The 16,114-nt window shown below is 38.9% G+C and overlaps 2 long non-coding RNA genes across 2 annotated transcripts; both read left to right on the forward strand.

Moving 5' to 3' along the window:
* The first annotated feature begins 5,844 nt into the window (after positions 1–5,844).
* Positions 5,845–6,883, forward strand: LOC120444047. Its single transcript, XR_005615613.1, has 3 exons — positions 5,845–6,148; positions 6,202–6,271; positions 6,335–6,883. It is a non-coding gene; the product is annotated as an uncharacterized LOC120444047 (long non-coding RNA).
* Positions 6,884–12,588: 5,705 nt separating this feature from the next.
* LOC120444048 lies at positions 12,589–15,733 on the forward strand. Its single transcript, XR_005615614.1, has 3 exons — positions 12,589–14,160; positions 14,214–14,283; positions 14,347–15,733. It is a non-coding gene; the product is annotated as an uncharacterized LOC120444048 (long non-coding RNA).
* The last annotated feature ends 381 nt before the right edge of the window (positions 15,734–16,114 follow it).

Below are 16,114 nucleotides of genomic sequence, written 5' to 3' on the forward strand. Positions count from 1 at the left end.
AATTCCTAAATTAACACTTGTAACTAAGCGCGTATAAATACCGCAAATCCAAAAATGTAAATATGCCATAAATTGTTACTATATATTTTTAAAAAAGAAAAATCAGAGTACAATAAAAATGCCAGCGTCTATTAGGCGTTGAAAATTTAAAAAAAAAAAAAAAAAAAAAAAACCATATGTTAATGTTACCATCCACGCAATGTTTATAAGTAAGAAAATACCAAACCATGTATACTTACCACACCTGTCCAACCCTCACACTCATCCCCACAAATGTACAAATTCAAAAACGAAAATAATTGTACCTAGATATTGCACTCTGTGTAATCACAGGCAAATAAATGCGTGGATGCGGGGCAGAAATAAATCATTCTGTCTCCGTACTTTCACCAGAAACGTCAAAAAAAAACGGCGGCGCGGGAATCCACTGCGCTTTGGACCTTTTGACGGCTGGCGATGAGACCCATGGGCGGGTTGGCGGCCTCCTGCAATTTATCTGGCAGACGCGGTGCTGCTGGCAACAACAAACTCCACGAAAGCGATGTTTTCTCTGCCCAAAAAAAGCAGACTCCATCGCCAAATGTTGCCAGCGGACCCAAAGAAATCTAAATTGACGGCGGCGCGGGATTTTCACACGAAAATAAAATCTGACGACTGGTGAAACTGCTGTAACTAAAATGAAAACTCAAACGCAAAATAACGGCCGCTGTAGTGGTAAAAAGTACCACATTTGACAGCCGGCAAAAATTCCACCATGAATACTACTTACCAGAAATGCTGGCCCAACTCGAAATTTCGAATTTCGCGCGCAGCCTGCGGCTGCAAAAAACTGGGACAAAGAAACTCCCATTCCCCACCGGCAATGACTCCCGAGGTTCGATGCTTCCGTCCCTCTGGCGGGGGCATCTGAAAAAAGAAATAAAACTAATATTATACTTAATTAAATTGAATAATGTAAATCGGAACTTCAAAATGTAAACAAACCAAAATGTAAACAAACTAAAAACCATATGTTAATGTTACCATCCACGCAATGTTTATAAGTAAGAAAATACCAACACATGTATACTTACCACACCTGTCCAACCCTCACACTCATCCCCACAAATGTACAAACTCAAAAACGAAAATAATTGTACCTAGATATTGCACTCTGTGTAATCACAGGCAAATAAATGCGTGGATGCGGGGCAGAAATAAATCATTCTGTCTCCGTACTTTCACCAGAAACGTCAAAAATAAAGCAGTTGTGTGTTGTTTAATACCGCTATCCGCACTGGCGCTACTATACAGAACAGCTTATACAAGTGGTGCCAATAGAAACATCTCAAAAAGTCGCTCAATCTGCGCTTCTTGTGTAGCAATTCGGTTTCCCGATATGTCGTCTCCTTTCCTTTTCTTTCTTTCCTACGCAGTAGAGTGTAGTGGCGCCAGTGTTGTTAAAGCTGTTGAGTATAGTGGCGGCAGTGTGGTGTGTTGGTAAAGCAGTTGTGTGTTGTTTAATACCGCTATCCGCACTGGCGCTACTATACAGAACAGCTTATACAAGTGGTGCCAATAGAAACATCTCAAAAAGTCGCTCAATCTGCGCTTCTTGTGTAGCAATTCGGTTTCCCGATATGTCGTCTCCTTTCCTTTTCTTTCTTTCCTACGCAGTAGAGTGTAGTGGCGCCAGTGTTGTTAAAGCTGTTGAGTATAGTGGCGGCAGTGTGGTGTGTTGGTAAAGCAGTTGTGTGTTGTTTAATACCGCTATCCGCACTGGCGCTACTATACAGAACAGCTTATACAAGTGGTGCCAATAGAAACATCTCAAAAAGTCGCTCAATCTGCGCTTCTTGTGTAGCAATTCGGTTTCCCGATATGTCGTCTCCTTTCCTTTTCTTTCTTTCCTACGCAGTAGAGTGTAGTGGCGCCAGTGTTGTTAAAGCTGTTGAGTATAGTGGCGGCAGTGTGGTGTGTTGGTAAAGCAGTTGTGTGTTGTTTAATACCGCTATCCGCACTGGCGCTACTATACAGAACAGCTTATACAAGTGGTGCCAATAGAAACATCTCAAAAAGTCGCTCAATCTGCGCTTCTTGTGTAGCAATTCGGTTTCCCGATATGTCGTCTCCTTTCCTTTTCTTTCTTTCCTACGCAGTAGAGTGTAGTGGCGCCAGTGTTGTTAAAGCTGTTGAGTATAGTGGCGGCAGTGTGGTGTGTTGGTAAAGCAGTTGTGTGTTGTTTAATACCGCTATCCGCACTGGCGCTACTATACAGAACAGCTTATACAAGTGGTGCCAATAGAAACATCTCAAAAAGTCGCTCAATCTGCGCTTCTTGTGTAGCAATTCGGTTTCCCGATATGTCGTCTCCTTTCCTTTTCTTTCTTTCCTACGCAGTAGAGTGTAGTGGCGCCAGTGTTGTTAAAGCTGTTGAGTATAGTGGCGGCAGTGTGGTGTGTTGGTAAAGCAGTTGTGTGTTGTTTAATACCGCTATCCGCACTGGCGCTACTATACAGAACAGCTTATACAAGTGGTGCCAATAGAAACATCTCAAAAAGTCGCTCAATCTGCGCTTCTTGTGTAGCAATTCGGTTTCCCGATATGTCGTCTCCTTTCCTTTTCTTTCTTTCCTACGCAGTAGAGTGTAGTGGCGCCAGTGTTGTTAAAGCTGTTGAGTATAGTGGCGGCAGTGTGGTGTGTTGGTAAAGCAGTTGTGTGTTGTTTAATACCGCTATCCGCACTGGCGCTACTATACAGAACAGCTTATACAAGTGGTGCCAATAGAAACATCTCAAAAAGTCGCTCAATCTGCGCTTCTTGTGTAGCAATTCGGTTTCCCGATATGTCGTCTCCTTTCCTTTTCTTTCTTTCCTACGCAGTAGAGTGTAGTGGCGCCAGTGTTGTTAAAGCTGTTGAGTATAGTGGCGGCAGTGTGGTGTGTTGGTAAAGCAGTTGTGTGTTGTTTAATACCGCTATCCGCACTGGCGCTACTATACAGAACAGCTTATACAAGTGGTGCCAATAGAAACATCTCAAAAAGTCGCTCAATCTGCGCTTCTTGTGTAGCAATTCGGTTTCCCGATATGTCGTCTCCTTTCCTTTTCTTTCTTTCCTACGCAGTAGAGTGTAGTGGCGCCAGTGTTGTTAAAGCTGTTGAGTATAGTGGCGGCAGTGTGGTGTGTTGGTAAAGCAGTTGTGTGTTGTTTAATACCGCTATCCGCACTGGCGCTACTATACAGAACAGCTTATACAAGTGGTGCCAATAGAAACATCTCAAAAAGTCGCTCAATCTGCGCTTCTTGTGTAGCAATTCGGTTTCCCGATATGTCGTCTCCTTTCCTTTTCTTTCTTTCCTACGCAGTAGAGTGTAGTGGCGCCAGTGTTGTTAAAGCTGTTGAGTATAGTGGCGGCAGTGTGGTGTGTTGGTAAAGCAGTTGTGTGTTGTTTAATACCGCTATCCGCACTGGCGCTACTATACAGAACAGCTTATACAAGTGGTGCCAATAGAAACATCTCAAAAAGTCGCTCAATCTGCGCTTCTTGTGTAGCAATTCGGTTTCCCGATATGTCGTCTCCTTTCCTTTTCTTTCTTTCCTACGCAGTAGAGTGTAGTGGCGCCAGTGTTGTTAAAGCTGTTGAGTATAGTGGCGGCAGTGTGGTGTGTTGGTAAAGCAGTTGTGTGTTGTTTAATACCGCTATCCGCACTGGCGCTACTATACAGAACAGCTTATACAAGTGGTGCCAATAGAAACATCTCAAAAAGTCGCTCAATCTGCGCTTCTTGTGTAGCAATTCGGTTTCCCGATATGTCGTCTCCTTTCCTTTTCTTTCTTTCCTACGCAGTAGAGTGTAGTGGCGCCAGTGTTGTTAAAGCTGTTGAGTATAGTGGCGGCAGTGTGGTGTGTTGGTAAAGCAGTTGTGTGTTGTTTAATACCGCTATCCGCACTGGCGCTACTATACAGAACAGCTTATACAAGTGGTGCCAATAGAAACATCTCAAAAAGTCGCTCAATCTGCGCTTCTTGTGTAGCAATTCGGTTTCCCGATATGTCGTCTCCTTTCCTTTTCTTTCTTTCCTACGCAGTAGAGTGTAGTGGCGCCAGTGTTGTTAAAGCTGTTGAGTATAGTGGCGGCAGTGTGGTGTGTTGGTAAAGCAGTTGTGTGTTGTTTAATACCGCTATCCGCACTGGCGCTACTATACAGAACAGCTTATACAAGTGGTGCCAATAGAAGCATATTTTTTAGAAGTGCAGAGTTGCCAGTGTACACAATTCATTAAAACCGCAGTGTTGCCACCTTGCACAGTATTTAAAAGTTAAATGGCGCTAACACGCACAATTGGTATAAAAAGTACAGTGGCGCACCGTACACAACGGCTTATACAAGTATAAGTTTACACAAACGTCAAATACAAAGGCACAGTGGCGCTAGTATATACATTTTACTTTTAAATTTAAGCCGTTAAAATATGTCAAGTATATGTATTCTATGGCGCAACTATGTATATTATACACGTAAAGTAAACCATTCTACACAATACATGTCAGATGGATATAATTCGTAGCACCAAGGTATACATTTTACATTAAACATGTAGATATAAAGCAGGCCAAGTTTACGTACACAGTGGCGCCAGTTTGTGTATTTTACATGTATAAATTAAACAATTCTACACCAGACATGTCAAATATACATGAGCTGTGTCGACGCTTTATACATATTACATTAAAAATGTTGCTAGAAAACAGGCAAAGTATACATACACAGTGGTGCTACTGTACACAACTCCATAAAAAATATATTAAAAAAAGCTAGCAGTGGCGTCCCTATAAACATATTATACAGAGGCACGCAAATGCTCCTCTAAGTAAATCTTAATTTAAATAAGTTTGTTTAATGGCAATTTAAATCATTTCGTTTTAAGATATTAAGCAATAAAATAAATAATTCCCGTTTAACTTTGCAATGTAGGCATATTTAAAAATTATCGCATTAATAATAAAATGAATGCGTGCAATTTGGCAGCACGTTAGAAAAGCCTCATTTAAATAATTATAAAACTTCAATTGTGTCAATAAAAAAATATAGGAGTACATTATACAAGCAGCTGCTACACTCTCTTTCGGAATTATATTCTGTCGCAATAATAAAAGATGTCATTTAAATATATATTCAAGTCCCAATCCGCAGCCATTTTGCTTTGCGGTAATATGAACAAAACTTTTGGCCACTCCTACTCATATAAATAATTATAAAGCTTCAATTGTGTCAATAAAAAAATATAGGAGTACATTATACAAGCAACTGCTACACTCTCTTTCGGGATTATATTCGGTCGCAATAATAAAAGATGCCATCTAAATATATATTCAAGTCCCTCTTCCGCAGCCATTTTGGTTGGCGGTAAAATGAACAAAAATTTTTGGGCACTCCTACTCCTTCTGTCGCTGTCATTTTCGGGCGCAATAAAGAAGGCATTTTAAAAAGTATATGCATCTCATTTGGCCGTCTCCATTTTTGAACTGTGTGAGAGCTATAGCTAGACCACTCCTACTCACTGTTAGGCAGCAGCCATTTCGGTCACACAATTAGGAGGCAGCTTATTAGCATATGCACTCTTTTCTTCCGGTACCGTTTGGCATTGACAGACTGAGAGTGTGAGCAATAGCTGTACCACTCGTACTCGCTGTTAGGCAGCAGTCATTTCAGTCACACAATTATAAGGCAGCTTATAAAAACTGCGTCCTATTTTTCGGGTACCGGTTTGCGTTAGGGAACTGTGATGAGGCAATAGCTATCCCACTCCTACTCCTTCTTAGCCGGCCATTTTCGGTCGCAATAGAGAAGACAATGAAGTGTCGCTTGTCACAGTTTTGGGTTAGTCCGAAAGTAGCATTATCGGGGTTAGGAACTTGCTTTAAGTAGGGCCACCTACCCATTAACCTATCAATGCAGTTTGGGTTCTATCGAAATTGCAAGCTTACACTGTAATAGATAAGAAAACGCAACCTGGGCATACTAGTGAACGCCATGCCGGTCGTTCTCTTTCCGTTTTAACCTTGGAGGTGATCAGACGTACAGGTGCGACCAACCAAAAAAAAAAAAAAAAAAAAAAAACACACCCACGTTTTCTTTATAATTTTTTTTTGTATTTCGATATTCTTCGGTGAGTTAGTTTCTAAAGTGAAATTCGCTTTTGCTAATTATTTTCGTCTTTAGTACCCAAGCCCAGATTAGAAATCCCACCAACTGTATTTAAATTTGGGGTTATTTCGGTGCCAGATCAAAGGTAACTATTTATTCGAGTTTTTTTTACTTCAGAATCTAACTGAAAATTTAATAATTTCACAAGGTTCTGGCACCTTGTGCTACCCACAAGCAACCGCCGGCTCCAAGCCGTACCACCAGAGCAGCACGTCCAGCAGAGTAGCCGATGCACATCGATCATCAGAACATCTCTTTTGGCCGAAGCCATCGGTGTTCAAGTGTTATTAGTGTGAATTAATCTACCCCCCGCAAAAGTTCAGTGAAAAACAAAACCTGTAGCGAAAAACGAAAAAAAAAGGGAAAACAAAAGCCCTCACATTAAGCGGTTCAATTTTTTTTTGGTTATAACACGAGGTGGCTACACGGTGACAAACTAATGGTTTTACCGCACGCATTACCAAACATGTGCTAATACACTAATAAAATAATTGGACACCAACGATCGCCAAAACAAAAAAAATGAATTCAATTTAAAACGTTACGAAAACTACGAGTTTACTATACCCGAGAAAGAAAAAAAAAGGAAATTATATATATTTTAAATATAGAATAAATTAAATTATAGATAGATTAAATTAAATTAAATAAATAAAAAAGAGGTAAAAAGTGAAAGTCAGTGGTGGAAAGATTTGGCCATGCCAGCTAGAAAAAAAATAAAATAAAAAAAAACTTTTTAAATAAATAGTAATATAGAAAAATAATTAAAATTAAAAACATAATGGGTTAATCATACTCCAGCCATTCATCCAACGCAATACCTCAATAATATATATATATCCATACACAACTTTTTCCGCAAACATTTATCAAGACCAAAACATGAAACAATAAGAAGAAATTCGCCGGAGAAAGTACTTTCGCCGTGGGAGAAAATAACATGTAAGTTATATCTCAAAATTTGTCTCTATTAATTGCAACGATATATTATTTAAAAAAAGGCATTGCATTTTTGGGGGATGGCTCTTTCAGTCTTTAAATTTTACAGTTTTATATATTAAATCTATTCTTTCTTTTGATCGCCTAATTCGTCGCGAAACCCAAAACCCAGGCTTGACCTACGACAACATGTTATTGCATGGTACAGTCGAGGATCGAAATATTGTGTACACCGAGCCTCTCTCGTGTATAGGTACAGTCGAGGACCGAAATATTGGGTACGCCGGTAGTAAATTGAAAATATTTTAATTTTTTTTCTTCTTATCGAATTATATTACATTTATATTATATTAATACCTATGCGAATGGTATAGGTGGTTTTGAAACATATTTTCTTTTCAGCCACTGTATTTTCACTCATACTTACATATGTATATACAACGACTATTACAATGAATAAATAATTTAGGAATAATTTCTTTTGCATTAATAATTAAAATAGGATAAAACTATATATATATAATATAATAATGATAAAATAATAATCGCCCATGATAACAAGTAAAAGAACCAAAATAAGGTTAGGTAATTTCTTGGGGTTTTAAAATTTTTGTTTACTTTTTCTTTCTATTAATATATAAATCTATTTTACATGTTATCTAATTAGGATTTTAGGTTAAAAATTAAGTTAAGCAGGAACAACAAATGAAAGATTTTGGTTTAATTAATTTTAATGAATAAATTTATAATGAAGTCCGAATAGAAGTTATTTATCTGGGATTATGAACAGCGGATTTGATGCAGTGACCTGAATTCTTAGTGGACCAATGGGATCGCCAATAAACATGGTTTTGCTCGTGGCGATCATGGAAGGGTGGGGCAGCGGCCACTCCAGATTCCGGGGGTGCGCCTAAAAGATCCACTAGAATATTTTGTTTGAGATTTCCTTTCTTTTTAACTATATTTTTTTTTCCTTCCGATCTAGCTTTCTCTTTTCCCTCAAGATTATTTGTTGGCTATTCGCACGCGATTTTAGTTTATTTGTTTTAACTTTCAAGAGCACGTAGTATTACAGTATTTAAATTCTAACCCAGCCCATTGCCGACAACATAGAGCCGGAACCAGCGCGTGCCACTGTTAGCACTACGACAATTACATCTGCTCGCAATATAACTAATCTTCGTTATATGCTACAAATAAATAATGGCGCCCAACGTGGGGCCCGATCCGGCAGGCCCCAAATGAATAATAAAATTTTAATCGGTCACTTACATCTTTCGACCGCGTCCAAATAATCTTGATGTTCTTATTTCTTTTGGTGACTCAGTTACAATGGATTTTCTAGTACCTTGTATGACGGTGCTATTACCAAGTAACACTCGCATGTAATTATGAGCTAGACGCTGGATTAGGTAATAAACTTTACTCACCGCGCTTGCCATAGTTCACATGATGGCTTTTGCATTTTAGCTGGATTTTGATATTGTGGAAAGAATCTACAATCTACCGCTAAAGTGTATCGATGTCTTAGTTTATTTGACTTGGATCGTGAGTGGCAGGAAGTGAATTTGATGCCGTTTGCCTTTTCATCTTCGGCTGTGCTTCGTGTCCAGTAAAGTAAACTTAGCTTCGTTCCTGTTTAGTATGGATTTAGGGATATGGGTGAATAAACCATACCCTACCGATTAAACAGGTTAACATTTTTGTATTTCCTGTTTCCTTTTCAGTTTAGACCTAGAGTTGTGGGTGAATAAACTACACTCTACCCCTGATAAAACTCATTCTTATCTATTTTCATACTATTTTCTTCCCTTTTATTTTCTATTTAATCCTAAGGGCAATCCAAACAAAGTTAATAGTCGAAACTGCTCATTGAAGTGATTCATAATCCCTAGATATTTTTATGCATTTATATTGAAAAATAAAATTATAAACACCTAAAATAATTATATCATAACTATCGAAAAAAAAAAAAAAAAAAAAAAAAAAAAAAAAATTAACTTTTCTTTAAAGAAAACAAAATGCCGTTGTCTCGTAGTTATGAACACCTTCAACAAGAAACTCATTGCTATATTTGTTTGAAACCTATCGAATACACTGCCCAGTTGTTGTCTACAAGCTGCAATCATACCTTCCATTGGGTTTGCTTCAATACAAAAGTTACCAATCGCGACCGTTGTCCAGTTTGTAAAGCGTCCTTACAAGCTTCTTTACTTAATTTAACTGTAAACACCGAATTAAGTCAGTCCACACAAAGTCTTCCAGGGACCTCGCGCATAAATACTCGTGTTGAAGAACAAGTACGGATAGACTCTAGTCCAGGAACGTTAAATATGGACCAATCTAACGAAATACCGACCTCAGAGGATGCAAACAATAGGAATATGTCTCCAGGTCTAAATGATATGCAGCAGATAACCGAGGCGATGGCCGTAGCAACGGCAAAACAGACCGAACGTTTAGCGCAGGTTTTACACACCGGGCTGCAGAACATTTTATCGACACTTTCTACTGGACCCGAACAGCCAAGACCTCCAGTAGCCGAGTTAATAGATCGACAACAGCAAGTGCAGAGTAATGTCCCAAATCAATCTAGTTTCTCAACTATAGGGTCAGGGTTGCGATTTGATCGCGTAAGCCAAATAATTGCAAACTGGAAAATTAGATTCGCTGGACGAACAGGCATGAGCATTGATATGTTTATCTATAGGGTCGAAGCTCTTACCAAACAGACACTAGAAGGTAATTTTATGCTTCTAACTAGCCATGTCAACATTTTATTTGAAGGGGTTGCTAGTGATTGGTATTGGCGTTACCACCAAAGTGTACCCCAAGTTGAATGGAAGGCCTTATGCAAAGCCTTACGGCATCAATTTAAGGAAGAACGTCCAGATGTTAGCATTAAAGCAGAAATTTATCGTCGTAAACAAAAGGAAGGGGAGTCCTTTGATGACTTTTACGAAAGTATCATCCTATTAACTGATAAGTTATCTGAACCATTGTCAGAATTATCAGTGTTAGAATCCATTAGATCAAACTTATTGCCAGAAATTCAACATGAGCTTTTATATAAGGAGATCAGTAGCATTTCTCAGCTAAGGAGTATTATTCGCAAAAGGGAAACGTTCATGCTGACTGTCAAGCCAGGATTCCGAAAACCTCTTCCTGCTCCTCGTAGGTTTGTGCAGGAGGTAAGTCTTGAGTCCGAAGTGGAGTCGGATTCAGAGACAGCTGAAATTTCCGCAATTAATTTATCCTGTTGGAATTGTAGCAAAATCGGACACAGATATCAGGAGTGCTTAGCCGAACGTCGTGTGTTCTGCTATGGGTGTGGCAAACCAGACACCTACCTTCCTTCATGTCCTCATTGTCGCTCAAAAAACTACCGAGGCCGTGCACCTTTGAAAGGGGCACACAAACAAGTGGTGACGAAAGCCACCAATACGGAGTAACCAATAGCTGCTCTGTACCCTCTCTCCCTGATTTGTCTCAACAACCAGACTATCCTTTTACCGAATTATGTCCACCCGGCGAATCTTTCAATAAACACCAGAGACAGCCTTCGCGATCTGCACAGCGTATTAGAGATTTTTATGACCAGATAAAAATCGAAAAACGGTTTTTATTATCAGCAATTATTGCCTCTGATGTACGACCATACGCAGACGTAAAACTTCTTGGCCGATCAGTATCTGGATTAATGGATACTGGTGCCTCTATTAGTTGTATAGGTGGAAAACTAGCCGAAGAAATACTGATAGAAAAGTGTCCTCATAAGCCTGTTCAAAGTATTGTTCATACTGCCGATGGAAAATCCCAAAACATCGTGGGCAAGATTCGCACAGAAGTTCAGTATAACAATATGACCAAAGATATTACTTTGTACATCGTACCTTCGTTAAAACAATCACTGTATTTAGGGATCGACTTTTGGATAAAATATCAGCTATTGCCATATACTATCATGAAACCTAGTCCAGAAAGTAATCTCTCAGCAGTAGACCTAGACGATGTTCGTTCTCTGACGGAAGAACAAAAACAGCAATTGAACGCCGTAGTCACATGCTTTCCTTCTTTTGCCGAAATGGGTCTAGGGAAAACGACCATGCTTTCCCACTCCATTGACGTTGGCGATTCCGTACCTATCAAGCAGCGACATTATCCTGTGTCCCCAGCTATCGAAAAACTTATGTATGATGAACTGGATCGCATGCTTGCGTTAGGGGTTATTGAAGAATCGACCAGTGCGTGGTCTTCCCCTGTTGTATTGGTCCGCAAACCCGGAAAAGTGCGATTATGCATAGATAGCCGAAAGGTGAACCAAGCGACACGTAAGGATGCTTATCCAATGCCCATCATTGATGGCATCCTAAGCCGGTTGCCTAAAGCGGAATATCTAACGAGCCTGGATCTTAAAGATGCCTATTGGCAAATCCCACTAGAGCCAAGTTCGCGTGATAAAACAGCATTTACGGTACCAGGTAGACCTCTCTACCAATTCACTGTAATGCCATTTGGTCTTACCAACGCGCCTGCAACCATGTCCAAATTAATGGATCGAATAATTCCATGCACTTTAAAAAACGAAGTATTTATATATCTAGATGACCTTTTGATTGTATCCGATACTTTTGAACGACATGTCTTAGTTCTGAAAGAATTAGCATCTTGTTTAAGAAAAGCGGGATTAACCATCAATGTTCAGAAAAGCAAATTTTGTAGAAAGGAGGTCAGCTACTTAGGCCATATTGTAGGCAATGGCGCAATCGCAATGGATATGGATAAAATTAGTGCTATCGTAGATTATCCTGTTCCTAAGTCTATTAAGCAATTGCGACGATTCCTGGGTATGACTGGGTGGTACCAGAAATTTATTCGAAATTATGCTTCTGTCTCAGCACCTTTAACGGATGCGTTGAAAGGAAAACTACGTTTTAATTGGTCCGAGGCAGCTAATGAAGCTTTTGAGAATTTAAAAAAGCAGCTTTGTAATGCCCCAGTGTTACATACCCCAGATTTTCAACGGCCGTTTTATATCCACTGTGACGCCAGCCACACCGGCGTTGGTGGCGTGCTTATGCAGATAAATGACGAAGGTGACGAAGTTCCTATCTCTTACATGTCCAAGAAACTTAATCAATGTCAGAGAAATTACTCGGTCACCGAAAAAGAATGTTTAGCGGCTATATTAAGCATAAAAAAATTTCGTGCGTATGTTGAAGGACATGCGTTCACCGTCATTACCGACCATGCGTCGTTGAAATGGTTGATGAATCAATCTGACCTAAGCAGTAGACTAGCCCGTTGGGCTTTAAAGCTCCAGGGTTATGACTTCACGATACAGCATCGCAAGGGTAGTCGAAACATCGTTCCTGATGCGCTGTCACGGACGCACGCTAACGATCTCTCGGCGATTGAGGTTGATTTAAAATCAGCAGCTTTTGAAGTACCGAGCTATCAGGAGTTGAAGAAAAAAATTGAGCAAGGAAGTCTTCTAAGTCCCGACGTAAAAGTTGTAAACGGTTATGTTTATCGTCGTACCGAGCATGCTTCGGCTGAGCAAGTTGCTGATGAATCAGTTTGGAAACTTTGGCTACCTTCGGAATTAGTGTCAGTGGCTATTAAGGCTGCCCATGACGATCCTTTAGCTTCTCATGGCGGAATAAATAAAACCTTAGAGCGAATTCGTCGATATTATTTTTGGCCTAATCTGGTAACCGATGTTCGCAATTATATTAACCAATGCGAGGTCTGCAAAAGCACTAAGCACCCTAACCAAGTGCTTAGACCACCGTTAGCCAAAGTAACGACCAGTATGCGACTATTTCAAAGGCTATACGTGGATTATTTGGGTCCTTACCCTCGGACGAAGTCTGGCCACATTGGCATATTCATAGTCCTTGATCATTTTAGCAAATTTCCTTTTCTAAAAGCAGTAAAAAAATTTACTGTGGATGCAATCGTGCCGTATATGGAAGAGTTATTCCATTGCTTTGGCGTACCTGAAACTATCGTATCCGATAACGGTGTGCAATTTAAGTCGCACGCTTTTAACAATCTGTTAAATAGCTATGGAATTAACCACGCCTACACTGCTTCATATGCACCACAAGGAAACGCATCTGAGCGAGTAAATCGATCCGTTCTGGCTGCCATTAAAGCCTATGTCCATCCAAATCAGACCAACTGGGACGAGAACCTCAGTAAGATTAGCTGTGCACTTCGCTCAAGTCTTCACACTGCCGTACAGCAAACGCCGTATCGCCTTGTTTTCGGACAACACATGATAACTAATGGTTCTACATACGAATTGTTACGACGATTGAATCTGTTAGAAGATAGATCCATTGTATTTAATAGGGACGATTCGTTCGATATCATGAGAGAGCAAGCTAAAGAAAAGGTGGTAAAGCAACATGCGCGCAACGAAAAGACGTACAACATGCGTAGTCGAGAAGTATCGTATGCGGTAGGTCAAGAAATTTACCGTAGAAACTTCCAACAGAGCAATTTTGCAAAAGGTTTCAATGCCAAGTTAGCTCCAGCCTTCTTAAAAGCTCGAGTGAGAAGAAAACTAGGCTCGGCATATTATGAGCTTGAGGATTTACAAGGACGAATTGTTGGAAAATTTCATGCGAAGGATCTTAAACAATAGTTTCCGCTCCAAGCGTGGATCACCCTTGATTGTCTAATCAAGCGTGATTTTAGTGGGGGGGATTTGAAGTGTCGCTTGTCACAGTTTTGGGTTAGTCCGAAAGTAGCATTATCGGGGTTAGGAACTTGCTTTAAGTAGGGCCACCTACCCATTAACCTATCAATGCAGTTTGGGTTCTATCGAAATTGCAAGCTTACACTGTAATAGATAAGAAAACGCAACCTGGGCATACTAGTGAACGCCATGCCGGTCGTTCTCTTTCCGTTTTAACCTTGGAGGTGATCAGACGTACAGGTGCGACCAACCAAAAAAAAAAAAAAAAAAAAAAAAACACACCCACGTTTTCTTTATAATTTTTTTTTGTATTTCGATATTCTTCGGTGAGTTAGTTTCTAAAGTGAAATTCGCTTTTGCTAATTATTTTCGTCTTTAGTACCCAAGCCCAGATTAGAAATCCCACCAACTGTATTTAAATTTGGGGTTATTTCGGTGCCAGATCAAAGGTAACTATTTATTCGAGTTTTTTTTACTTCAGAATCTAACTGAAAATTTAATAATTTCACAAGGTTCTGGCACCTTGTGCTACCCACAAGCAACCGCCGGCTCCAAGCCGTACCACCAGAGCAGCACGTCCAGCAGAGTAGCCGATGCACATCGATCATCAGAACATCTCTTTTGGCCGAAGCCATCGGTGTTCAAGTGTTATTAGTGTGAATTAATCTACCCCCCGCAAAAGTTCAGTGAAAAACAAAACCTGTAGCGAAAAACGAAAAAAAAAGGGAAAACAAAAGCCCTCACATTAAGCGGTTCAATTTTTTTTTGGTTATAACACGAGGTGGCTACACGGTGACAAACTAATGGTTTTACCGCACGCATTACCAAACATGTGCTAATACACTAATAAAATAATTGGACACCAACGATCGCCAAAACAAAAAAAATGAATTCAATTTAAAACGTTACGAAAACTACGAGTTTACTATACCCGAGAAAGAAAAAAAAAGGAAATTATATATATTTTAAATATAGAATAAATTAAATTATAGATAGATTAAATTAAATTAAATAAATAAAAAAGAGGTAAAAAGTGAAAGTCAGTGGTGGAAAGATTTGGCCATGCCAGCTAGAAAAAAAAATAAAATAAAAAAAAACTTTTTAAATAAATAGTAATATAGAAAAATAATTAAAATTAAAAACATAATGGGTTAATCATACTCCAGCCATTCATCCAACGCAATACCTCAATAATATATATATATCCATACACAACTTTTTCCGCAAACATTTATCAAGACCAAAACATGAAACAATAAGAAGAAATTCGCCGGAGAAAGTACTTTCGCCGTGGGAGAAAATAACATGTAAGTTATATCTCAAAATTTGTCTCTATTAATTGCAACGATATATTATTTAAAAAAAGGCATTGCATTTTTGGGGGATGGCTCTTTCAGTCTTTAAATTTTACAGTTTTATATATTAAATCTATTCTTTCTTTTGATCGCCTAATTCGTCGCGAAACCCAAAACCCAGGCTTGACCTACGACAACATGTTATTGCATGGTACAGTCGAGGATCGAAATATTGTGTACACCGAGCCTCTCTCGTGTATAGGTACAGTCGAGGACCGAAATATTGGGTACGCCGGTAGTAAATTGAAAATATTTTAATTTTTTTTCTTCTTATCGAATTATATTACATTTATATTATATTAATACCTATGCGAATGGTATAGGTGGTTTTGAAACATATTTTCTTTTCAGCCACTGTATTTTCACTCATACTTACATATGTATATACAACGACTATTACAATGAATAAATAATTTAGGAATAATTTCTTTTGCATTAATAATTAAAATAGGATAAAACTATATATATATAATATAATAATGATAAAATAATAATCGCCCATGATAACAAGTAAAAGAACCAAAATAAGGTTAGGTAATTTCTTGGGGTTTTAAAATTTTTGTTTACTTTTTCTTTCTATTAATATATACATCTATTTTACATGTTATCTAATTAGGATTTTAGGTTAAAAATTAAGTTAAGCAGGAACAACAAATGAAAGATTTTGGTTTAATTAATTTTAATGAATAAATTTATAATGAAGTCCGAATAGAAGTTATTTATCTGGGATTATGAACAGCGGATTTGATGCAGTGACCTGAATTCTTAGTGGACCAATGGGATCGCCAATAAACATGGTTTTGCTCGTGGCGATCATGGAAGGGTGGGGCAGCGGCCACTCCAGATTCCGGGGGTGCGCCTAAAAGATCCACTAGAATATTTTGTTTGAGATTTCCTTTCTTTTTAACTATATTTTTTTTTCCTT

Source organism: Drosophila santomea, chromosome 2L, assembly GCF_016746245.2.
Source record: "Drosophila santomea strain STO CAGO 1482 chromosome 2L, Prin_Dsan_1.1, whole genome shotgun sequence".
NCBI lineage: Eukaryota > Metazoa > Arthropoda > Insecta > Diptera > Drosophilidae > Drosophila > Drosophila santomea.